General features: G+C 35.9%; 1 protein-coding gene across 7 annotated transcripts in view; it reads left to right on the forward strand.

Moving 5' to 3' along the window:
- RFX3 (regulatory factor X3) overlaps positions 1-25,192 on the forward strand; it is a 288,861-nt gene that overhangs the window by 79,189 nt on the left and 184,480 nt on the right. Inside the window, exon 1 of one of the 7 annotated variants that reach the window (XM_029201566.1) lies at positions 12,467-12,507. The exons of the other annotated variants lie outside the window; for them this stretch is intronic. The gene's annotated coding sequence lies outside the window, so the exon portion shown is untranslated. Of the gene's footprint in view, positions 1-12,466; positions 12,508-25,192 lie in introns of those variants that run through there. 7 annotated transcript variants of the gene reach the window in all.

The raw sequence follows: 25,192 nt of genomic DNA on the forward strand, positions 1-25,192 counted from the left end.
GGGTGTTAAGAAGTGTCTCGGAACTTTGTCATAAAAGGAATATTTTAAAGAATCAGAGTGCTTTCCTTAGTAAACCTTAACTTTTGTGCGTATATGTATAGAGTGAGGGGTCATCAGAATAATAGCTGTTTTCAAATATTTAAAGACTAAAAGAAATATTTGTTCAGCTTTTAAAAGAAAGTACCTACTATAGGGCTGGAAATTGTGCTGGGGCATTGGGGATATAATAGTGACTAAAAACAGAAAAAATGACTTCATCTTTACCCTTTGTGGCACTGACAGTCTGGTGGAAAAGTCAGACATTAAGCAAATAATTATATGAGTAAATGTAATTGGAGCTATGATAACTGCAGTGAAGTAGAGTTACATGGCACCCTGGGAGTGTACAGTATGGGCATTTAATTTGGTTAGTAAGGGAAGCCTTGCTTGAGGAAGTGATGCTTGAGGTAACAGAGAGTATACATTAAGTAGGTGAAAAGGGGAGGAGAGAGGGACCCAAAATGAGTGAGCATGGTGATTATGAAGGACGGAAAGTCTGTCCGATTGACGGAGAATACATTCCAAACCTGAAAATGAAGAAGCAGTCAAGCCCCTCAGACCTTGAAGACCTTACCAAGAAGTTTATTCTGTACCTGGAAACACTGAAAAGCATTTGCTGGTCTTACCTCAAAGACTATCTGATTTAAATTTGGGAAGATGTCTGTGGATACAGACTGGCATGAGACCAGAGGGGCCGTGGTAAACCACCTGAGGAAGGATTTCAGGGAGGTGGACAGGGGGCGTTGTGCTTCAAGAAACGGGGCCAGTCAGTGAAAGTGGAATTCACCTGTGGATATCAGCTGGGAGAGAGTGGAGAGAGAACTGTATTTAGGGTCAGAGGTCTTGGGTATGAATCCCACTTTTGCCGCTTACTAGCTTGGTGGCCTTGTGCAAATCACACTGTCTATCCCTGATTGAATGAACTGCACAACATTTGCTTGCAGGTTTTGTAAGGATTCTATGATTTGACATACATGTGAATGACTTACAAACTGTGAAGTGTTACATAAAATGGAAGATTTGAGAAAAAAAAAATCAGTCAACAATGGCCATTATTGGACTGGGTCGTAGAGTAATGGAATGGAATTTCTTAAGTAGTTCCTAGCCTAACCATTTGGAATAGATGGTTCTTTAAGATTTCTATCATTATGTTTTCAGATTTTCATTTCTCTTCCCTTTGTTTTGGAGAATTCACTGATAGGTACAGTCTAAAAATTTATAGTGACTTTCTAGTTAACACATTATTGACCGGAGATGTATTATTGCCACAGGCGTTAGTTTCTGCAAAAATCCTCTGGTCAATAATGTGTTAACAGTCAAGTTGCTAGAGGCGGTTTCAAGTCTGAGATACATGAGCTGTTTTTCTTATGTGTGATCTCAAAAACAAGAAGGAGTTTTAAGGAATCTTGTAGCAAAACTCTAAAAAAAATTAGGAAGTATAAAAAATTCCTCAAATATATCTTTTGGTAAGGTAGTACTTTTCTATCTTAAGTTACGTTCAAGTACATAGAGATACATCTACTCTAGAGTGTTGCCCGTGTACATGTAGGTAGATGTGTGAATCCACACAAATACACAAAAGGTCCTGTGAATGGAAATATACCTATAGTTTTTGAAATGCTTTAATTTAAAACCCATGGTAAAATAGAAATCAGTGTAAAATATGTTGTTTAGCTACTTTTTTGAGACAGATAGGAAAGGAATGGTATTTCTAATTACTCATGGGAAGGAAGATGCATTGGTAACATTATTTATTCGCATATTTATACACTCAAAATTCACTCAACAAATATTCATTGAGCACATAAGATGTTTACATGCATTGCTCTAACCTGTATTTTTATTAAAGTTCTTTATATATGTTACCACTAGTCTTACAAATTTGTTTCTAGGTAATATACGACATGCCCCTTTGCAAGTAAACTAAAGCAAAAAACCAGAATGCAAATATAACCTAAAATTTAAAACTTATGCAATCCTTTGGCAGAATTCCAAAGACAACTTCCAACTGTAGCATTCTGCACATTTAATCAAGTTTTATGTTATTGTCCTTGATTATTTTGTTTTTTTTTATGGTTCAAAAGAATTATTCAATTCTAAGCGTGTTACCTATAGTGCGTGACACCTGCATGTTTCTTATGATTGGAGACATTTCTGTGCAGAGAAGGAAATACTGTTCATTCTCGTTATTTAATGCTTTTTCTTTAGGGAACTAGAAATAGTAATTGCTGAAAGCCAATTGCATTTTAGGGGTGTTAAAACTTGGAAGTTGCTTCTGGATCCATAGCTGAGTAGAAGACACGTCTGAGTGAGAAATCAAATCTTCCCACAGACTTCCATTTATACTGATAATGGCTGTAATAGATGGACGAGGCACCCTGCTAAGGACTTTACATGTATTTTTGTTTAATCTTTCCAACAACCCTGTGAAGTTGTGGGTATTGTTATTCCAGTTTTACAGATGAGGACACTGGGGTTTAGTGAGGTTAAATAACTAGTACATAGGCAGGTCTAGGTTCTATCTCAAGTCACTTTTGATTCCAAGACTGCTATGCCAGTTGAAACAGCTGATTTGGTACAAAAATAAGTTGATTGAAATCATTTTAGACTAATCTCCTGGAGCCATGCTTCTTGATTTTTGCTATGGTACTGTATTAAAAGGAGATAACAGACAGCAGATACAAAGGTAGAAACAAGAAACTTACAGTAATCCCTGAGTAGTAATGGATTTCTTGTTGTTGCTTTTGTAATAAGTTTTTAAAATATCTAGTGCTTATGCATAGTAAAAATTAATTCAGGTAGCCCAAGAGTATATACAGTTAAATCATGTCTCCCACTCCAGCGTCCACATAGAGGCAACTGCTATATCTAATTTCTGGTTATTCTTCCAGAGATAGAATTAACATGGATTGATTTTTTTGTTTTTTTAAAAGAATGACATTTGAGCATCCAGTCTAAAGAAACAAACTGGAAGCACCCAGGTCTGGGGCCTGGTTAACATATGAGTGGGCCAAACCAGAGATGGATGCAGATGAGACTCAGCGTTGAGAATGCAGACAGGCCATCGCATTAACCCCCTCCCCCTCGGGGTAACAGAAAGCTCACCAAGCAGGCTTGCTCCGTTTTAAAGATGAGAAAATTGGTTATTTCTGTCAAGTGGATAGTTACGTATAGAGCCAAAATCAAATGCAGGACTATGACCCTCATCTTTCCATTCTGCTGCAGTGCAAGTGACCTCTGGATTTGAGAGTGTTGTGAAGAATTGTACAATTGAAGTGGTCTAAAATTGACTAGAATTTCTACAGGTAAGCTAGATAGCAAACTTCAGACAGACAAACGCTGTAGAAGATCTTTCTTTTTTTAACTTTTAAGATACATTCTTAATTTTACAGCAGATTCAGGTTTACAGAAAGCTTGTGAAGGTAGCACAGAGAGTTCCCTTATATCTTACATACAGTTTCCTCTCTTATTAACAGATTTCACCATTCTAAAGTTACTCTTTATCCCCTTTGCATACTATACTCTTTGAAAGGAGGTTACTATGTGGAGCCCACACTTAAGAAGTCAGGAGTTATGTTGCACCTCTTTGAGGGTAGAGTAGCTTCATAAATTATTTAGAATACTTCTGCACAAGAGATTTGTTTCTCCTCCCCCAGTCTGTTTATTTAGCCAATCATTTATTTATGTTAAGTATGGACTCATAGATATTTATTTTATACTTTGGGTTAAAATCCAATACTGTTTTGTTTTATTGCTCAAATTGTTCCAGTTTTGGCCATTGGGAACTTTTAAATTGTTCTATGTTAACTCCTGTGTCTTTTTGACTTACCCTCATCATTGTGTGTGTGTGTTTTTTGTTTTTTTTTTCTTTTTTGAGCCCTTCCTTTCTGGCATCTCAGGATGCATGAGACTTACCTTTACGTTTCCTGCTTCACTCCTAGAATCAGTCATTTTTTCCGGAGAGCCCTGGTTCCTTTTTTTTTTCTTTTTCTTTTTTTTTTTTTCCGGTACGCGGGCTTCTCACTGTTGTGGCCTCTCCCGTTGCGGAGCACAGGCTCCGGACGCGCAGGCTCAGCGGCCATGGCTCACAGGCCCAGCCGCTCCACGGCATGTGGGATCCTCCCGGACCAGGGCACAAACCCGCGTTCCCCGCATCGTCAGACGGACTTACAACCACTGCGCCACCAGGGAAGCCCAGCCCTGGTTCCTTTTACTTCAAAATGATTTTAGAAACCATGATCTGGATGACAGATAGCAGCTCTTTTAAAACCAAATATCGAGTAGAAAAGAAAATTTTAGCCATTGTTCCATGAAGTACTAAATTAGGTCATTGCAGTAATTTGTTTGTTAATATTGCTAGGATATAAAATGTGCCTGAGTGAATTGAATAGAATGATCCTAAGAGTTTTTAAGGTAAAATTCTAAGAAATACAATTATTATATTACTCTTTTCTGTTACTTAGGAAAAAAAAAAACCTGTCCTTGATGGCACTTTATTTGATATATTTTTTTTGTCCTTGACCGGAACCTGAGGCAAAACTTCAAAACATGGTAATTTGAAACAGGTTGGGATTCACACTGGGATTTTGGAAGACTTTATACTCCATTAGGAAAATTACCAAGCATAGAGTCAATGAAAGACATATAATTCATATTTATCTAAAGAATAATGTGTCACTAAGCATTTTAAATCTGTGTATCCATCAGGGAGAGAATATTAAGGAAAAGAAAAAAAAAAAGAAAAAAATGACCATTGAGCATAGTTATAGTATCTAGACAGTGTGTCGTTACTGATTTAAGTTATTACAGAGGAATATTCCCTATTAGAGATCTGGTCTTTCTAACTCTAGCATTGAGGTTTTTCTGAGTCTGAGATATTTGTAGATAGATCAGACAACTCTTTAGGTGGGGACGGTTTAAAGGGATTTGTGTGTGTGTGTGTTTGCAATCTTAGTAGTACTGATGAACATTTCTTAAAAGCTTATTTCTGAATTTTATTGTTTGACCTGCCTTACTAGGCAAGTATTCTCTTCTGCTCTTCAGCATCTACCATTTTAGTAAGCAAGTTGAATTTTTACAGCTCATCAAACAACCAGGTCAGAAGAATCACAGGATCTGATAGGTGAAATGCATATAGTGTATGTTGATTGTAAAAAAAAAAAATTATTTTCCTAGAATTAACCAAATGTTTTTTCCTGGGCTATAGTCATCACTATTTATCCTAATCTATTATATTTTAATTTGCTGTCTCTTAGTTTAACTGTGAGGAGTAGCCTTTTGAGTCAATGAAAATAGAAAAGCGTCGAATTAAACTGATGGTGTGCAATTGCAATTAGTAAGAAGCATAGCACTAATGAGGAAAAGAACCAGGCAGGTCAAAACTGTAGCAAAGGTAAATGAAGCACTCTCTAATGAATAAGCAAACGTGACTCAGTGCACAGAAAAACTGAGTGAGGCAGCGATGCCCAGGGAGCCCTAGAATGAAAATAGCTGGCAAACCTCAAAAGGGATAGAGCTGAGTGTAGAGATGGGAAATAAAAAAGGGTCTGAGTAAGGGTTACTGGTGAGTCCTGAGGCTGGCAAAGATTGCCAGGGAGAATGTGAGAAACTGAGTATCTTCTTGGTGGTTCTGACAGAAATGCTAAAGATTATGCTTGAAGGGCCCGGAAACACTGATCTGGGACTTGCTGGAGGGAAACTTAAATGTATTAAGTGTGCACAGTGCGCCAGGTGTATTATGTCATTTAATCCTTACATCAACTCTTTTATTTATTATGTCGTTTTATTCTTACATCAACTCTTTAAGGGAGTGTATTGTTAATTACAGTATTACAGATGAAAGAAATGAGGCACAGAGGGGGTTGAGAATATGCTACAAACCACACAGCAACTAATCAGGTAAACTATGATCAGCGTTTACAGTTTTGAATTTTTAATTTCGAAGCAGTTTGGGAGATCAAGATAGAGAAAATCAATTCAGTGTAGCATACACGCCGACACTTAGGATCAGGGCAACCATCAATACATTTTTGGAGTTTATGGGTTGTATTGATTAAGAGAAAGGAGTTTAAAATGGCGGCTCTTAGGTTTAGGTAGTTTAGAGCAGTTGAAAAATGAAGGTTGGGGTAGGCTGCTGTACTGAAAGGGCCTCAGAATGGACTGAGGACTGGAGATAGCTAAAGGAGCAAGTGCACTTGGGGATCAACTAAAAGGTGGAGATGGGGTTATTTTTGGTCCTTTTAATTATCATTTCACATTCATTTTGATCTTGTCAGGAGTCTTATAGACTAAAGAGAGTGATTGTGGCTCTCCTTTTGGGTGGAAGAGATACATTTTAGGGGTTATTCTTAGAGTCTGGCAAACTGGTTGTTAGTATAATAGTCCATTTGTGAATGCGAAAGGAGAAAAATGAAAAACCACTGTGAGTTGTAAGGATGTAATATGTTTTAAATGGTGTGTTTATGTTTACAGAGTAAATCTCAAGAGCAAATTAATTACATGTCTGTAGTTCTTAAGTAGGCTGAGTGGGGAAAAAGCATGATTTAATCTTTATTGCTGGCCAAATCTCTAGGCTGGCCATTTTTTCCTTTTAATAAAAATCCTTGTGGTTCCTTGTCTTCCCATTAGCTCATAGTTGAGCGCTCTGGTAAGTTGTCTGTGAGACTGAGTGTATTAGACTTGCCTGATTAAAATTGTTCATGAGAGATCAAGCAGACAAGGGACTTTTAGCATAATTAAAAAAGCACTGCTAGCCTTTAAAGATGAGATTTCAGAGATTTCTGAACTTATATCCACCTGTAGGGAAGTGTGTTTGTGTAATTAGATTCCAGTTCTCTCATGAACCCTTCTTACTTAATTCACACATGGTGTTCTTTCCTTTTATGGAATATCATATTCTCATGTAGGAGACAAGAAATATTGAAAGGAGCCAGAACTTGAATGAACTGAAACATTTCCCTTGAAAGATCACATGTGATAAGTTAAGCAATCAGTTACCTCCTTATGTTAACCTGTTTATTTATAAAAGGAAACTCAGGAACAAAGTTGAAGATAGTAAAGGGAAAAATGAAAACAAATTGCATATCTTGTGTTTGCCGCCTAATCTGAGAAGATTTACACCAGCTTTTGGAAAATATTCTCCTTTTGTTTAATGGACAGCTTAGCCCAAAGTTTTGTTTTTGTCTTTTCATTTTATAGTCCAAATTTTTCAGTGCTGGGATCTGAAATCATTCAGTTATTATCCCCATTTTACTATCATGTTTCAGAAAAAAGAGATGATTACAGTCAATGTGGTTTAAAATGCCTCTTTTGTCCTTTTAAAGCAAAGCTGACTGCTATATACTGTTTGAGTACTTTATAGAGCACCACAGTTTTCTTCCTATGTGTTTTTTAAAATACATTTTAATTTTTCAGAAAGGAACCCTTTCTAGCATAAATCAAAATGTTATTGCTATAATGAGGCAGCATTTTAGAAGAAAATTACCAAGGTGTGAATTTTTTTTTTACCTACCTGTATAAGGTGTTTATTTCATAGACTAAGGATTTCTGCACATGTGAATATTTCTTTAGGAAAAGCATTTTCCTCAGCCGATAACTAATGCTTTGTTTTCACCTGGAAGATTGCTTTCAAACATTTCTCTTGTAATTAAAATAATTTTTCCATTAGCTGAGAGTGGTTCTCAAAGCTTCTTGACTTTTTTTTAGTTCCATCTTATTTTGCATTTTTAAAAAGAATTAGGTCTAGCCTGATTATAACATAAAACACCAGTGTCCAACAGGAAACTAAGCTATTTCCATGTCAGCTCTGTACAAGTGAATAAGATGAAAAAAGAAGCCCCCCCAAAATGTACCTTAAATTATCCCCCTTATATATTAAGACTGATTTTAGGAACTTAATCAAAGATACATTGGCCAGGCATAAAAATATTTTAATTTTAAATCATGAAGAATGGAAGCAAGGAACCTGAAATTTTAAATGGCGGGAGGTTTTTTGATGTCGTATTATCTGCAGGAGGAGAACTCTAAACAAGGTTGTATCTTGAAATGGTAAAATCTGTGAATAGTTTTGTTTCTGGGAGGAGGTCACAAAAAGTTTATTTCTCTGGCTTTCTTCTTGACAAGTAATCAGAGTAGTTCACAGATCCCCTGGTTTCCAACCATTTTATATAGTCTTGAGAATTAATTTTTGCATCAAATTATATATACCCTTAGTTTTGATTGAATAAACTGTTTTAATAGGGCTGCACGATCAAATAGTCTAGGTAATAATAGTTGCTTCAATTAAGGCATAATTTAGGATGAAATCATGTAGAATTAACAAGGTGTAGTGTGTCTGTTATAATTGTGGCAACTAGTATATCTCTGTCATAGGCAGTACAATTTCTTTTGTATATCAATAAAAAGGGAAAACCCTTATGTTTTCCTTATTCTTGTTTAATTCAAGTTTAGTTTAATTCTTGTTACTGGTTACTATAGCCATTTAATTGCTTATTCATCCACCTGTCCATCATCCATTCATTTAGTCAATAAACATTTATTGAACCTTTTCCATATGTCAGGAATTGGGCTTGGGTACTGGTGATTTAGAGATGAATAACTGTTTTTGAGATTTTTTTTGCAAGAAACAAAATCGCAAATAATTATTAGTATGAATAGAGTGATGTACATGTAAAACAAGGTACTCTAATTGTTGCTGGAATGTCAATGAAGATTTCAATAGAGGAGACAATATTTAAAGTGAGTCTGGAAGGATAAAAGTTTCTTCACCAGGCTGAAAATAAGAGGAAGGGCATTCAGGGAAGTGAAAACAGAAAGTACAGATGTATTGCATTTCATAAGACTTGCCAGTATTTTAGTATATCTGGAATATACAGGAGAAATAAATGGAAGTGGTGTTGGAAAAGTGGACAGGAAGGTCTCTCATTCACCATGTTGATGAGTTTAGACTTCTAAGGAGAGGAGTTACAAGGCACTGAGGGAAATGAAGCTGGATGAATAACATGAGAAAATTTGTATTTTTGAAAAATAAATTGGGCAGGATTATAGGAAATATTTGGATAGGGAGGAAAGAGATTACACAGTGACCATCAGATGGTCCCTATTTCTTCAGTGAACTAGGAGGCAATCTTATATCATTGGGCTTTGGAGCCAGACTTGGCTTCAGATCCTCAATGTGAAGGTCCCCTTAACTTCCCTCAGCCTATGATTTTTCATTTGTAAAATGGGGATAATAGCTATCTTGCAGTATTGTAAAGTTCATGTGTTCAAAATGCTTTGCTCAAATTTCTAGGCTTGTAATATATATTCAATAAACGGCAGCAATTATTATTAGTTATTGACTTAAAAGTACTTAGAATTACATGGTAAACATTATGAGTGCTCCTTTCCCTCAAGAAATTCATAAAAATTTAGTATGTGCAAAAACAGATGAACCAGATAAATACATATTTTACAAACTATGTTTATTTTTGAAGCCTTCTTTATTGCTTTCCCTGTGTGGATGACCCAGTTGACGATTGACAAGTGTGTTCATTAACCTTGCTCATATATTCCCAAATACTTTAAACCATTCAGAATATTTGGTGTCGGTGGCTTTATGGTCTGATGAATATGATTAAATAAATTTCCCCCCAAGTGGAAACTATTCTGTTTTTATAACTAGTACCTTTAAAGGTGAAGAAATACTGTCTCCTATCTCAAGTGGGAATTTCTTCTAGGACCTCACTTAACAGGTGATTGTTTGAGTTTCTGCTTAAACTCCTTTGCGAGGGTGCTTTACCCTACAGAGAAATCCATGTTTGGACAGCTCGAATTGGAATTGTAGAATATTCTTCTCGTGTATCTGGCGCAGCTTCTTTTTCATTTCTACTTCGTGGGTACTAGTTCTCTCTTGAAGCCACATAGACCAAGTTTAATCAATCTTTCACTTGCTGTGCCATCAGCTGTTTGTCAAAAGCCATCATCCCTTTTTTCAAGCTTCTCATTTCCAGGCTTAGTGTATTTTCAGGTTTTCCAGGTTTTGTGCTTGTTGATTTTTTTTAAAAAACAGGTTTGTTGAAGTATATGTGACATAAAATAAACTGCACATATGTAAAGTGTACAACTTTGATATATGCACATATCTGTGAAACCATAACTGCAATCAAAATAATGGCCATGCAGTCACCCCAATAGTTTCCTTGTGTCTCTTTATATTCTCTTTGTTCCACCACTCCCTGTCCCATCAAGCCCGGTCCCACCCTCCCAACCCCTGCAATTACTCCTCTGTTTCTGTCAATATAAATTAGTTTACATTTCCTGAAGTTTATATAAATGAAATCATACAGTATGCATTCTTTTTTTTTTTGTCTGGCTTCTTTCAGTCAGCATACTTATTTTGAGATTTATCCATATTGTTGCAGGTAACAATATTTTATTTCCTTTTATTGATGAGTATTGTCCCATTATAAGGATATACCACAGTTAGTTTATCCATTCACCTGTTGATGGACAATTGGGTTATGTCCAGTTATTGAGTATTACGATTAAAGTAATTATGACCATTGATGTTATAATACCTTGTATGGACATAGGCTTTCTTTTTTGGGGAGGAGGGTAAATACCTAGGAGTAGAATAGTTGGGTTATATGACGGGTAATATGTTTAAATATTTAAGAAACTTCCGAACTTTTCAAACTGATGGTACCTTTTTACATCCCCACCAGCATAGTATGAGAGTTCTAGTTCCTCTGCGTCCTTACCAATGCTTGGTAAATCGAGCTCATTCTGATGTGTGTGTAGTGGTTTTTCCTTGTGGTATTAATTTGCATCATCCTAAGGTTAATGATTTTGAACATGTGCTCATTTATTATCTTTATATCTTCTCTGGTGTCTGTTCAGATCTTTTGTCCATTTTAAATCAGGTTATTATTGAATTTTAAGAGTTCTTTATACATTACTGATACAAGTCTTGTACTGGATATATGATTTGCAGATATTTTCTCCTAGTCAGCTTGTCTTTTCATTCCCAAACAGTGTCTTTCAAATAGCAGAAGATTTAATTTTGGTAAAATGTAATTTATCAATTTTACCTTTTCTGGATTATACTGTTGGCATCTTTTCTAAAAAATCTTTACCTAACTCAAAGTCGAAAATATTTTATTACATATTTTGTTATAGAAGTTTTATGGTTTTACTTTTTACACTTATGTCTATAATCCATTTTTATAACAAAATTTTTACTTTGGAATAGTTTTAGACTTGCAGAAAAGTTGCAAAGGTATATAGGGTTCCTGTATACCACTCATCCACTTTGTCTTATTATTAACATCTTATATACCCATGGTAAATTTGTCGAAACTAGGCAGTCAATATAGGTACATTACTATTAACTACACTTCAGACTTTATTTAGATTTCACCAGTTTTGGGTTTTTTTTTTGCGGTACGTGGGCCTCTCACTGTTGCGGCCTCTCCCATTGCGGAGCACAGGCTCCGGAAACGCAGGCTCAGCGGCCATGGCTCACGGGCCCAGCCGCTCCGCGGCATGCGGGATCTTCCCGGACCGGGGCACGAACCCGTGTCCCCTGCATCGGCAGGCGGACTCTCAACCACTGCGCCACCAGGGAAGCCCTCACCAGTTTATTTTAACTGTTTTCTGTTCCAGAATTCAGTCCAGAATTTCTTATTGTGTTTAGGGCTCATGCCCCCTTAGTCTTCTCTGATCCTTGACAGTTTCTTAGTCTTTCCTTGTTTTTAATGACCATGACCATCTTGAGCAGTACAGGTCAGATATTTTGTAGAATGTCCCTCAATTTGGGGTTGTCTGATGTTTCTCTTCATTAGATTGGGATGATTTTTGGGAGAAGTGGGCGTGGGTGGACACATGCTATCAACATGCTTTATCACCGGTGCTGCTTAACCATGATCACCCAGCCAAAGTGATGTTTGCCAGGTTTCTCCACTGTAAAGTTAATCTTTTTGTTTTTTCTTATCCTTTCCATGCTAAAGCATGGAAGCAAGTCACTTCCACTTTTTTGGAAGCAAGTCACTAAGTATAGCCCATGCTCCAGGGAGGTGGGGGGAGGAATTATGCTTTACTTCCTGGAGATGAGTATCTACATAAATTATTTGGAATCCTTTTGTAAGATCAGTACTATAAATGGTATTTATTATTTGTCTCTTCTTCTCCACTTATTTATTTCTTCAATAATTTATTGTACCAGTATGGATTCATGTATATTAGTTTTATACTTTAAGTTATAATCAAGTACTATGTTTTTATTTTGCCACTCAACTTATTCTAGTTCTGGCCATTCCAGCTCCTGTAGGTTGGCTCCTGTGTCCCTTGGACTTACTCTTTTCCTTTTTTTTTCTCTTCTCAGCACTTTGTTTCCTGACACTACAAGATGCCTAAGGTCATCGTATATTTTCAGTGCTCCAGCCTTAGAATCAGCCATTTCTCAAAGGAGCCCTAGATACTTTTCTGGGGGTATGTTATTTAGGAACCAAGATGCGGGCACTGGATATGCTGGTTTCTGCTACTGGGGTGTCACTATGTCTAGGTTCTCTCAGCAAGCAGAGCCAGGAAATATATGTATGTATGCTAACTGATGGATATACACATCTATAATTACTTCTGCATCTATCCATTTTTATCTATATTACGCTAAATGTGAATTCATACTGATGTTGCTCTTTTCCATTACCACATAATGTTTGTCCATAATGTCTCTCTCCAGCAGTGAGAAACATGGTTCTCACCATCCATTTAGTACTTATTTGTTCAACCCCAGTATACATGTAAAGCAGTTTCAGAGTTGTTAACCTGTACCCTGCAATCCATTTTGAGTTAGCTTTTGTATATGTTGTGAGATGGATGAGGGTTCACTCTTTAAAAATATGAATATCCAACTGTTCCAGCAATATTTGTTTAAAAGGCTGTCCTTTCTGCACTGAAAAGCCTTTGCATCTTTGTTGAAAACTGGTTGTCCATTTAGGTATGGGTCAGTTTTGGAACTGTATTCTATTTGTTGGTGTGTTTGTCTATTTTTACTCCAATAACTTATTGTCTTGATTATTGTAGATTCATAGTAAAGTTTGAAATCAGGTAATTTTGTTAGCCCTCTTTTCTTCTTTTTCAAAGTTGTTCGTCTATTCTATGTCATTTGCTTTTTTTTATGAATTTTAGAATCACTTTGTCAACTTCTACCAAAAAAAACCCTATTGGGATTTGGATTTGAATTGTATAGAATCTTTAGAACAATTTGGGAAGAACTTAACAATATTGAGTCCTATAATCCGTGACTAAATAATACCTCTCCATTTATTTATGTCTTTAACTTCTTTCAGAAATGTTTTGTAGTTGTCAGTGTACAGGTCTTACACATCTTTTGTCAGACTTATTCCTAAGTGTTCCATATGTATTGATGCTATTGTAAATGGTATTGCTTTTTAATTGTAACTTCCAATGTTTGGTTATTAGTAAATAGACATATGATTGATTTTTTAAATATTGTCACTTAACTTATTCCAGCTCTGGCCTTTGGGAGCTCTTCTAGGTTGGGTCTTGTGTCCCTTGGACTTACTTCCATCTTTTTTGTGTGTCTTTTTTTCCTTTTCTCAGCACGTTCTTGTTTTTTCACACTACAAGATGCCTAAGGCTCATCTTATATTTTCCGTGCCCAAGCCTTAGAATTAGCAATTTCTCAAAGGAGCCCTGGTGTCTTGAAACTGTTTAAAACTTAATAGTTCTTGTAGCTATTTTATAGATTCTGTCTGAGTTTCTACATAGAAGATCATGTTGTTTGTGAATAAAGAAAGCTTTACATCTTCCTTTCTCAATACCTTTCATTTCTTTTTCTTGCCCAATTGCACTGGCTAGAACCTCCAGCATAACAAAGAACAGAAGTGATAGGAGCCACCATTTCTATCTTGTTCCTGATCATAGAGGAGAAGCAGTCAGTCTTTCACCATTAAGTACGATGTTAACTATAGGTTTGTCATAGATGCACTTTATCAGGCTAAATAATTGTTCTTTTGTTGTCTCCTCTGCAGAGGGTTTTATCAGAAATGGACACTGGATTTTGTCAAATACGTTTTTGGTACCTATTTTTTTTTCTATTTTTTATTTATTTATTTTTAAAATACCTTTATTGGAGTATAATTGCTTTAAATGTTGTGTTAGTTTCTGCTGTACAACAAAGTGAATCAGCTATATGTATACATATATCCCCATATCCCCTGCCTCTTGAGCCTCGCTATCCCACCCTTCTAGGTCGTCACAAAGCATTGAGCTGATCTCCCTGTGCTATGCAGCAGCTTCTCACTAGCCGTCCATTCTACATTTGGCAGTGTATATATGTCAGTGCTACTCTCTCAGTTCGTCCCAGCTTCCCCTTACCCGCCGTGTCCTCAAGCCCATTCGCTACGTCTGTGTCTTTATTCCTGCCTTGCCACTAGGTTCATCACTACCATTTTTTTCAGATTCCGTATGTATGCGTTAGCATCCCGTATGTGTTTTTCTCTTTCTGACTTCACTTTGTATAACAGATTCTAGGTCCATCCACCTCACTACAAATGACTCAATTTCATTTCCTTTTATGGCTGAGTAATATTCCATTGTATATATGTGCCACATCTTCTCTATCCATTCATCTGTTGATGGACATTTAGGTTGCTTCCATGTCCTGGCTACTGTAAATAGCGCTGCAGTGAACATTGTGGTACATGTATCTTTTTGAATTATGATTTTCTCAGGGTACATACCCAGTAGTGGGATTGCTGGGTCATATGGTAGTTCTATTTTTCATTTTTTAAAGAACCTCCATACTGTGCTCCATAGTGGCTGTATCAATGTACATTCCCACCAACACTGCAAGAGGGTTCCCTTTTCTCCACACCCTCTCCAGCATTTATTGTTTGTAGATTTTTTATCATGGCCATTCTGAGTGGTGTGAGGTGATACTTCATTGCAGTTTTGATTTGCAGTTCTCTAATGATTAGTGACATTGAGTATCTTTTCATATGTTTGTTGGCAATTTGTATGTCTACTTTCGAGGAATGTCTATTTAGGTCTTCCGCCCATTTTTGGATTCGGTTTATTTTTTTGATATTGCACTGCATGAGCTGCTTGTGTATTTTGGAGATTAATTCTTTGTCAGTTGCTTCGTTTGCAAATATTTTCTCCCATTCTGAGGGTTGTCTTTTCATCTTGTTTATGGTTTCCTTTTCTGTGCAAAAGGTTTTTTTTTTTTCTTTTTTTGCGGTACACGGGCCTCTCACTGTTGTGGCCTCTCCCATTGCAGAGCACAGGCTCCGGACGCGCAGGCTCAGCGGCCATGGCTCACGGGCCTCGCCGCTCCACGGCATGTGGGATCTTCCCGGACCGGGGCACGAACCCGTGTCCCCTGAATCGGCAGGGGGACTATCAACCACTGTGCCACCAGGGAAGCCCTGTGCAAAAGATTTTAAGTTTCATTAGGTCCCATTTGTTTATTTTTGTTTTTATTTCCATTGCTGTAGGATAATCTCAATAGATGCAGAAAAAGCTTTTGACAAAATTCAGCACCCATTTATGATAAAAACTCTCCAGAAAGTGGGCATAGAGGGAACCTACCTCAGCAAAGTAAAAGCCATATTGACAAACCCACAGCCAACATCATTCTCAAAGGTGAAAAACTGAAAGCATTTCCTCTAAGATCAGGAACAAGACAGGGGTGCCCACTCTCACCACTGTTATTCAGCATAGTTTGGGGAGTTTTAGCCATGGCAATCAGAGAAGAAAAAGAAATAAAAAGAATCCAAATTGGAAAAGAAGAAGTAAAACTGTCACTGTTTGCAGATGACATGATACTCTACGTAGGTAGTCCTAAAGATGCCACTAGAAAACTACTAGAGCTAATCAATGAATTTGGTAATGTAGCAGGATACAAAATTAATGCACAGAAATCTCTTGCATTCCTGTACACTAACAACAGAAAATCAGAAAGGCAAATCAAGGAAACACTCGCATTTACCATTGCAACAAAAAGAATAAAATACCTAGGAATAAACCTACCTAAGGAGACAAAAGACCTGTATGCAGAAAACTATGAGACACTGATGAAAGAAATTAAAGACGATACAAACAGATGGAGAAATATACCACGTTCTTGGATTGGAAGAATCAACATTGTGAAAATGACTATACTACCCAAAGCAATCTACAGATTCAATGCAATCCCTATCAAACTACCACTGGCATTTTTCACAGAACTAGAACAAAAAATTTTACAATATGTATGGAAACACAAAAGACCCCGAATGGCCAAAGCAATCTTGAGAAAGAAAAGCAGAGCTGGAGGAATCAGGCTCCCTGACTTCAGACTCTACTACAAAGCTACAGTAATCAAGGCAGTTTGGTACTGGTACAAAAACAGAAATATGGATCAATGGAACAGGATAGAAAGCCCAGAGATAAACCCACGCACATATGGTCACCTTATCTTTGGTAACGGAGGCAAGAATATACAGTGGAGAAACACAGCCTCTTCAATAAGTGGTGCTGGGAAAACTGGACAGCTACATGTAAAAGAATGAAATCAGAACACTTCCTAACACCATACACAAAAATAAGCTCAAAATGGATCAAAGACCTAAATGTAAGGCCAGACACTATAAAACTCTCAGAGGAAAGCATAGGCAGAGCACTCTATGACGTAAATCACAGCAAGATCCTTTTTGGTACCTATTTAGGTGATCCTAAGGTATTCTTTTTTTAGTTTCTTGACATGGTGAATTACATTTAATTCACCATCCCTGAAACCCTGAACTACCTTTGAAACCAATTATTGACTCCACTTGGTCTTGATATATTATCTTTTATGGATATTGTTAGATTTAGCTTTTTAGAATTTTTATTTATGTTTATGGGGAATATTGGTCTCTAGTTTCCTTTAAAAAATATCTATGTCGGGTCTTCCCTGGTGGTGTAGTGGTTGGGAGTCCGCCTGCCGATGCAGGGGACGCGGGTTCGTGCCCCGGTCTGGGAGGATCCCACATCCCGCGGGCGGAGCGGCTGGGCCCGTGAGCCATGGCCGCTGAGCCTGCGCGTCCGGAGCCTGTGCTCCGCAACGGGAGAGGCCAAGACAGTGAGAGGCCCGCATACCGCAAAAAAAAAAAAAAAAAAGAAAATCTATGTCTGGTTTTGGTATCAGAGTATAGATTGGAAAGTATTCTTTCCTCTGTAATTTTTGGGAAAACTGTTAGCATTATTCTTCAGTGAAGCCATCTGGGCCTGGAATTTTTCTTGTGGGAATGTTTTTAACTATAAATTCAATTTCTGTAGTAGATAGAGGTTTACTCACATTATCTATTTCTTCTTGAATGAGCTTTGGTAATTTGTGTCTTTCAAGGAATTGATTATTTTTTCTAAGTTGTCAAGGTTATTGGTATAAAGTTGTTATATTCCCATATGATCTGTCGATTAGAGATGTCACTTCTCTCATTCCTGACATCTTTAATTTCTGATCAGACATGTCTGTCTAGACATCTATCAATTTATTGACCATTTTAAAGAGTAAGCTTTCTGTTTCATTTACTTTTCCTGTTTTACTATTTTCTACCTCACTGAATTCTGCTATGATCTTTATTATTTACTCTCTTCTGCTTACTTTGGGTTTTATTTGCCCTACTTTTTCCTGGTCTTAGGGTAGAAGCTGAAGTCATTGAGTTGAGACCTTTCCTTTTTTCTAATATAGATGTTGTGTACTACAGATCTCCCTCTAAAAACTGCTTTAGCAGCATCACATAAAGTTTAATGTGGTGTGTTTTCATTTTTATTCAGTTGAAAATACTTTCTAACTCCACTTTTTGTTTCTTCTTTGACTCTTTGGTTATTTAGAAATGTCTTATTTAATTCTAAAATATTTGGGAGCTTTCCAGAGATCTTTCTGTTATTGTTTTCTAATTTAGTTCATTTGTGAGCAGAGAATATACTTTGTATGACTTGAATTCTTTTAAATTTGAGACTTGTTTTATGGCCAGAATATTCTATATCTTGGTTTCTATCAGTTTTTGTTTCATGTATTTTAAAGCTCTTTATTAGGTGCATAAGCATTTAGGATTATGTTCTCTTGATGAATCAACCAGTTTATTATTATGAAATTATCCTCTGTATTCCTGGTAATAGTTCTTTTCTGAAGTCAACTTTTTCTGATATTGGTATAGCCACTCTAGTTTTCTTTTGACTAGTGTTAGTATGGTGTGTCTTTTTCTATCCTTTTGCTTTTACCCTGTTTGTGTCTATATTTAAGGTACATTTTTCAAAGACAACATATTGTTGGGTCTTGCTTTTTTAGGAGTGTGATAATATGTGTCTTTTAACTGGAGTGTTTAGATCATTTATATTTACTGTGGTTGTTGATATGGTTCATTGTAAGTGTGTCATCTTACTGTTTGTTCTCTGTCCCATCTGTTCTTTGTTCCCTGTTTCTCTTTTTCTACCTTCTTTTGTTTATTTGTATACTGTTTCTCCGATGGTTTCTAGACCCTTTAAGCATCCTGGTTGTCATTGTGTGTTACCTTCAATTTTTTAAAAGGTAAATGTAGATTAATTATGTCCACGTCTCAAAGCCTGAATGTTTAATGTTTTCTAAATGTTTTTGACTAGGAATTTAAGGGATTTTTCTTAATCCTAAAAAAAAATTGCTTACTAATTTTACATTTGCCGTAATACTTAGATGTTAACGTACATCAATGTTTTAGTTGGTGTTGAGTGACCTTTTTTAGGATCAACTATTGGCTTCTGTGTTCTTTCCATTCCTTGATGCAAGACTTTTAATAAGGAGGTGACATACTTGGAGGCTGAGGGTGCTTACTTGTGAGGACCAGATGAAGTGGATCTTAGAGAAGCCAGCTTGTATTCCTAGGTTTATCAGTGTTCATCTGTCTTGATTCAGGATGTTTTCTTCCATTTTATTTAGAAAGAGGAGAAAAAGAAGAGAGAGAAATTATTAGTTATTTTCTATATCAGTCTACTCCTTCTCTCCCAAATAAAAGGACTAATGGAATGTACTTCTCAAAAAACATGAGAAACATATTCCTACTTAATTTCAAAGAAGCACATCCAATATGTCATCCAACATAGAGAACGCATTTCATGTCTTATAATTTCAGTAGAGAAGAGAATGGCATGATGAAGAGAGAAAGGAGAGATGTGCTTAGGTTTGAGTAGTGATATGGTTATTTTATCAGGTTGGGAAGTAGGCAGATCAGCACCTGTCTGTCTTGGATCCTAGGAAGTGAGAGAGTATGAGCTCTATATGTAGGTTCCCAAGAGGCCTGTGTTTGAAATAGGCCATTCACTCTGGCCTGGAACTGAGAAAAAAGAATTTCTGCAAATTCCTCCTTTCCTGAAGTTGCCTTATCCCTAGAGGTTTTCCTTGAAGTAGCTTTGTCACTAGAGGATTTTTGTTGAAGTAGCTCTAGTTTCTAGAAGATATATAAATCAGGGTATATTTGTTCATTTTGTATTTTAAGTCTAGCTCTTAAAATTTCAAAGAAGCAGAATGCGGTACATCCCTATTAAATGCAGGTGCTTTCTGCCCTGTTTACTTCAGACAGTTGAGTGTCTATAGTGGTTAGAACTGATGATTTGTAAGCCAATGAACGGATGCCAAAAACTAAATGTCTCTCGAGTACAGTGGAGCCTATAGTCTAGTCTCCATGAATATTAGGGCAGTGTGCCAACTACAGCTGGCTTAATTCTGCAAGCAGGAGCCCTTTGCAGAAGGACTGGTGGTAATTAACCAATTCAAAGTGCAATATTTTCCTTTCATTAATTTGGCAGAAAACAACTAAATATCTAAGCAAGAATGTTTTTGACATTTTCATTTGCTGCTTGGAAAATAATGGATACTTTGAATTGTTCTATAAAAAAACTACTAGGACTTTGTCATTTTCATTTTAACTTCTAAATGTGGATTACTCAATTAGGAACAGTTTTTTTTTAATTAAGTAGGAATAGTTGGCTGCAGGGGTGACCAGAATTGACTCATATTTTGAGGTGATTGGTTTGTTGGAGATTCCTAGGGAGTTTATTGGCTTGGACCCATTACTTTTTACATCTCCTTTCTTATATGTCTGAGTAATAGAATTCCCGTTGGGTGTAATAATTTCCTATCCTTTCTCTCTTCTAAAGTTTATTTCTTTTTTTTTTCTTCCTCATGTTTATTTCTATTTCAAATATGACTTAGAATTTCTCTCTGTTCTGTTTCTTTTGGATTAAAGAAATATTTGTTATCTCAATCAGCTTATTCCAATAATTGTTCATTTTTTACTTTAAAAAAGTGTAGTTAGGACCAGCCACCTGGAATGAAGTATTTTGAATAATTTTGGAACTAAGGGTCCAGTGATAGCGTATTTTTCCCTGGAGGAATTATTGAAATATTTACTTGTTTCAGGATATGTTAATCTTCTTAATATTAATCTGTTATCTTTTGAGAGCATTTATCTTTTTACTAAAAATAAAATCTGTTTAATAATGTTACTCATACCTTTGATTACTGGGGTCTGGTTATTGAAAACTTTATTTTAGTTATTTATTATTTTTATTTATTTGGTTTATTCCTCAATTTAACATTTTCTCCTTGTGCAATTTTGACACATATTAGATATTGGCATAACTCTTGAAATCCCAAAGAATAGCCTGGCCTCACAAGGAACTGGACCTCCTCATCAGTAAAGCCATTAGGAACCTAGCTACTAGTAATATTCTCCTCACCTTTTACGTTTGCTTTTATCTACATGTCTTATCGTTCTTCACAGTCTATAAATTTACATTCACATGACCAAATATATTGTCACTTTTATGTTTTATTACCACAGTATTCAATATACAATGAAAATTATTAGACATGCAAAAAACAAACAAATAAATAACCCAGGAAAATTTTATTCCCTAGTGAAGAAAAAAATAAAACAGACCTTGAGATGGCCTAGATATTGGATTTAGTTGACAAAGACTTAAGTGTGCACACCCATATCAGGACTTAAAAAAAACAAAAAACAGTTACTGTGGTCTTAATGAGTGAATAGATAGGATATCTTATATCTTGGCAAAGAAATGAAAACTATAAAAAGGAGCTAAATGGAAATTCTAGAACTGGAAAGAACAGTAACTATAATTAAAATTTTATTGGTTGAGCTTAACAGCATATTGGAGATAGTAGAAAAATCAGTGAACTTGGAGCATATCAATAAAATTTATTCAATATGAAGAACCTAGGAAGAAAAGATTGAAGAAAGATGAACAGAGACTCAGGGACTTAAGGGACAACACCTAATGATTTAGCATATGTGTAATTGGAGTCACAAAAGAAGAGCATGAGAATGGGGCATAAAAATTATTTCAGAAATAATGGTTGAAAATTTTCTGTATTTAAAAAAACATCAATTTACACATCTAGGAAGCTAGGCACATTATAGTTAAACTGCTGAAATATCCAGTGGTTAATATGGTGGTGATAAGGAGACTGTCAAGTGGCTTTAAGTATTCCACCATCATTTTGGAAGGAGCAGTTAACTTTATCTCACATAGGGAAGGATATGGTGCAGAAGGTAAGGCTGTTTTATACGCTTAAAAATATGGAATCATAAGGTCTTTCTACATGCCCAGATCCATTTTAAAATACAGGATTTTGCTTTTCATATTATAAAAATAATGCATGCTCATTAGAGGAAATATATGATAATATAGAAATAGAATATAATCTGCCTGTGATCAAATGGCTTTTGGCCCTTTTATTCTACCATGTTTCCTTTTCTTTCTTTTCTTTGTTTTTGCCAAGCAGTAGGAAACCATTTTTAAAAATACAGAAGTTTCTTATTTAAGACATATTCCTTTTTAAAACAATCCTAAAGTCTGATCTCTAGCTAAAGTTTTAACTTTAAATTAAGTTGGGACTGATATTCTTTCTGTGAGAAAAGCTTAGGTTGAATTCAGTCCTCTCTCCTCTCTTTCTCTCTCTCAATTTCTCTCTCTGCCCCACTGTCTCTCTCTCTTAGAGATTAACTGATTGTGGATGAGAAATTATTCACAAAATTGTAGACCATGAAAATCTGTCATAATTTCTGTATTAGGAAGCCTGAATACATTTTTTTTCAATTAATAAGACAGTCAACTATGTGACTGAACTTTATCTTTTCTCCTCCCACATCTTGGGGAAGATATTGTCCACTAAAAACTGTCTATAGACACCTATGAATATTTTTTTTTCTCAATCAAGTGATATGTGGACAAAATGAAATTGATTTTTTACCTGAATGTCACCAAAGACAGCTTCCTGTTTCTTGTTTATTTAGATATTTTTTATCAGAGGAACATAGATCGGAATCTGCAATGGTTCTCAAAATTCCAAAGTGGTAAGTGAGACCATGTAAGTCTTTGCTTACCAGTATTTAATTATTATTTTTTTCTGTATGGTTCTTAACAAATATTTTAAACGATGAGTCACATTAATACTGAGGTCCTTTGCTTTTAACAGCAGCTTTCTTTTTAGCAATTTTACCATCTGGTAGCTTTGTACTCTTGTTATTAAAAGTTCTATATCTGTATCCTCAGGGCTATGATTTATTTGGAACCTGAAACAGGGTTCGAGAGGAATAGTGAGAAGCTTTGTGGAGCAGAGGATACCTTCATGTTGTCCACATTTCCCTCATCCATTTGGAGCTGAATTCCAGAAGTTAATGGCTCTTTGACCCAACTTCTAGTTGATTGTGGCAGATTGAGAATAGAGATGGCACCATGTTGTTTTCACCCCACCAATTCAAGAAATGTAGCCCAGACCCTTTAAGTCTGAGGCTTATGTGGAGGAGGAAGTTAAAATGAACCTAAAAACATTTACAAGTTTTAAAATACGTACTAATACGAAATATCCACATAGGACAAATAAAAGCTGCTCAACAAATGGGGACTTAGATTATGTTTGTATTTAACACCAGAATTACTTTAGTAATGAATTTGGCTGTAAATTGCAAAACCAGTTTTAAAGTCTTATAGATACCTTGTGCATTCTAGTCTTTTCCTTTGCATGAAGTTCCTGCCTTCTCAGTTTTTGTTGCAAGTAATAAAAACGATATTTAAAAAAAAAAAAATGACTCAATGGATATTGGCCACAAATGAAATACATTAGCTAATGTAACTCAAAAATCCAAAGATAGGGCTACTTTGGGAATGATCCGGTGGCTCCATGACTTCCTTTCTTTATTCTGGCTTCCTGGTGTTGGCTTCATTCTGATATTGCTGTCTTGGTTCTGATTTGGCTCCTAAGGCTTATTGCTCCCATATTTACCTCCACTCAAAAAAAGAGTATTTGTCTCAGTGTTTCTAACAAAAGTCCTGATATTTATTCTGATTCAGCCTGTGTAGGTCATATTTCACCTCAGCACTAATCACGGTGGCCATGATAGTTGAAAGTTGTAATTGTTGAATTGTGCTGGACTGTGTTCCATCCCTGAAGTAAAGGGTTGAATTAACTTCTTTGGAACCCTTGGATCCCCAAATTAAAGTTCTGTCTTCTGGGAAAAGAAAAGAGGAGAGTAAATGTGAAGGGAGGTGATTAATGTTCACCACATATGCCATCATACTTTGCATCTGCCTCACAGTTAAGATGTATTTTAAACTAACCTTTCTCATTTCTAACATTAGGGAGCTTTTTTTCCCCCTGAAAAGCAGGAAAAACACAATTTTCCTGGTCAATTATTTTCCATTTATAGGACAGCTTGTTATCTTTTTCTGTGTCAACAGTTTTTGGATCATTAGGTAATTCTTGAAATTTCTTCAGAAAGTGAATCATTCTAAAGTGTATTTTATTTTCCCATACTGTGGAATTTTACCATTAGGTGGCTTATACCAACCAGGAACTCTGCATTGAGTATGTTAGTGATGAACAGCAATATATTTTAAAAAGCAAAGCACGATTTAAAAAAATTATTAAATACCAAAATATGAAAGGCATGGTACTAGTAACAAGTATAAAGTTCAGTAATTTGAAATCATAAAATTCAGTCCAAGTTTTATAAAAGGGGTAACATATATTCTAAAAGAAGACTCTTAGAGGGCATCTAATCTGTCACACTAATTCCCTTTCCAGTAAGCCTGACAGGAAGAGTTGAGCAATGAGAATTCAATAACTACTTTCTTAGAAGCTTCACATTCCATTGTATCTGGAATATAGTGAATATTCAACAAATGTGATTTGATTTTTAATTTGAGCTCCAATTAAAGTAATTATTATCTTCTGTATATTGAGGGCAAAATCCCTGTGTTTATAACTTTCACCCAGTAGGTGTCTGTTTCTTCCCCTTAGAGAGTAGTGCTTCATATATATGAGGGCAACTATAGGTCCCTATTTCATCTTGTCACCAGACAAAACATTCATTCATTTCTCATATATGATAACATTGCCAACACACTCACCATTCAACTTACCTTCCTCTTAAATTTCTTTCATTTTTAGTTTGCTTTAAGATGTTCACAAAAGTAGACACCATATACCCTTGATATGATCTGAACAGTACAGTTCATATAGTGGGGGTATTTATTTCCTTGTTCTAAATATGTTACTTCCAAAATGTTGTTTTTAAATCGCCTTAGTTGAAGTACATGTATTATAAAATGCACAATATATACATTAAAATATACTCTTTAAAAGTGCTCAATTGAGTTTTAAAAATTTTATATCCATGTAACCACCACCACCACAATTGATATAGAACATTTCTATACCCCTCAAAACTTCCTGTGCCCACATCTGACTCTCAGCCCCAGGCAGACACTGATCTGCTTTCTAGAATTCCACATAAGAAATGGAAGTGTACAATGTGCACTCGTTTGTGTCTGGCTTATTTTGCTCAGCATAATGTTGCGATTCATCCATATTGTCGTATGAATAGTTCTTTTTTTTTTATGGCTGATTAATATTCCATTTAATGACAATATCACGACAGGACCATTCACCTATCGATGGGCATTTGATTGTTTTCAGTTTTTGACTATAATGAATAAAGTTGCTATGAACATTTGTGTACAAGTCTTTGTTCAGGCAAACGTTTTCATTTTTCTTGGATAAATACCTGTGAGTGGAATTGCTGGGTCATATGGTTAGTGTATGTTTAACTTTAGAAGAAACTTCCAA

The sequence above is a fragment of the Monodon monoceros genome, unplaced genomic scaffold (assembly GCF_005190385.1).
Source record: "Monodon monoceros isolate NGI ecotype Baffin Bay Population unplaced genomic scaffold, NGI_Narwhal_1 Super_Scaffold_5, whole genome shotgun sequence".
In the NCBI taxonomy this organism is placed as follows: Eukaryota; Metazoa; Chordata; class Mammalia; order Artiodactyla; family Monodontidae; genus Monodon; species Monodon monoceros.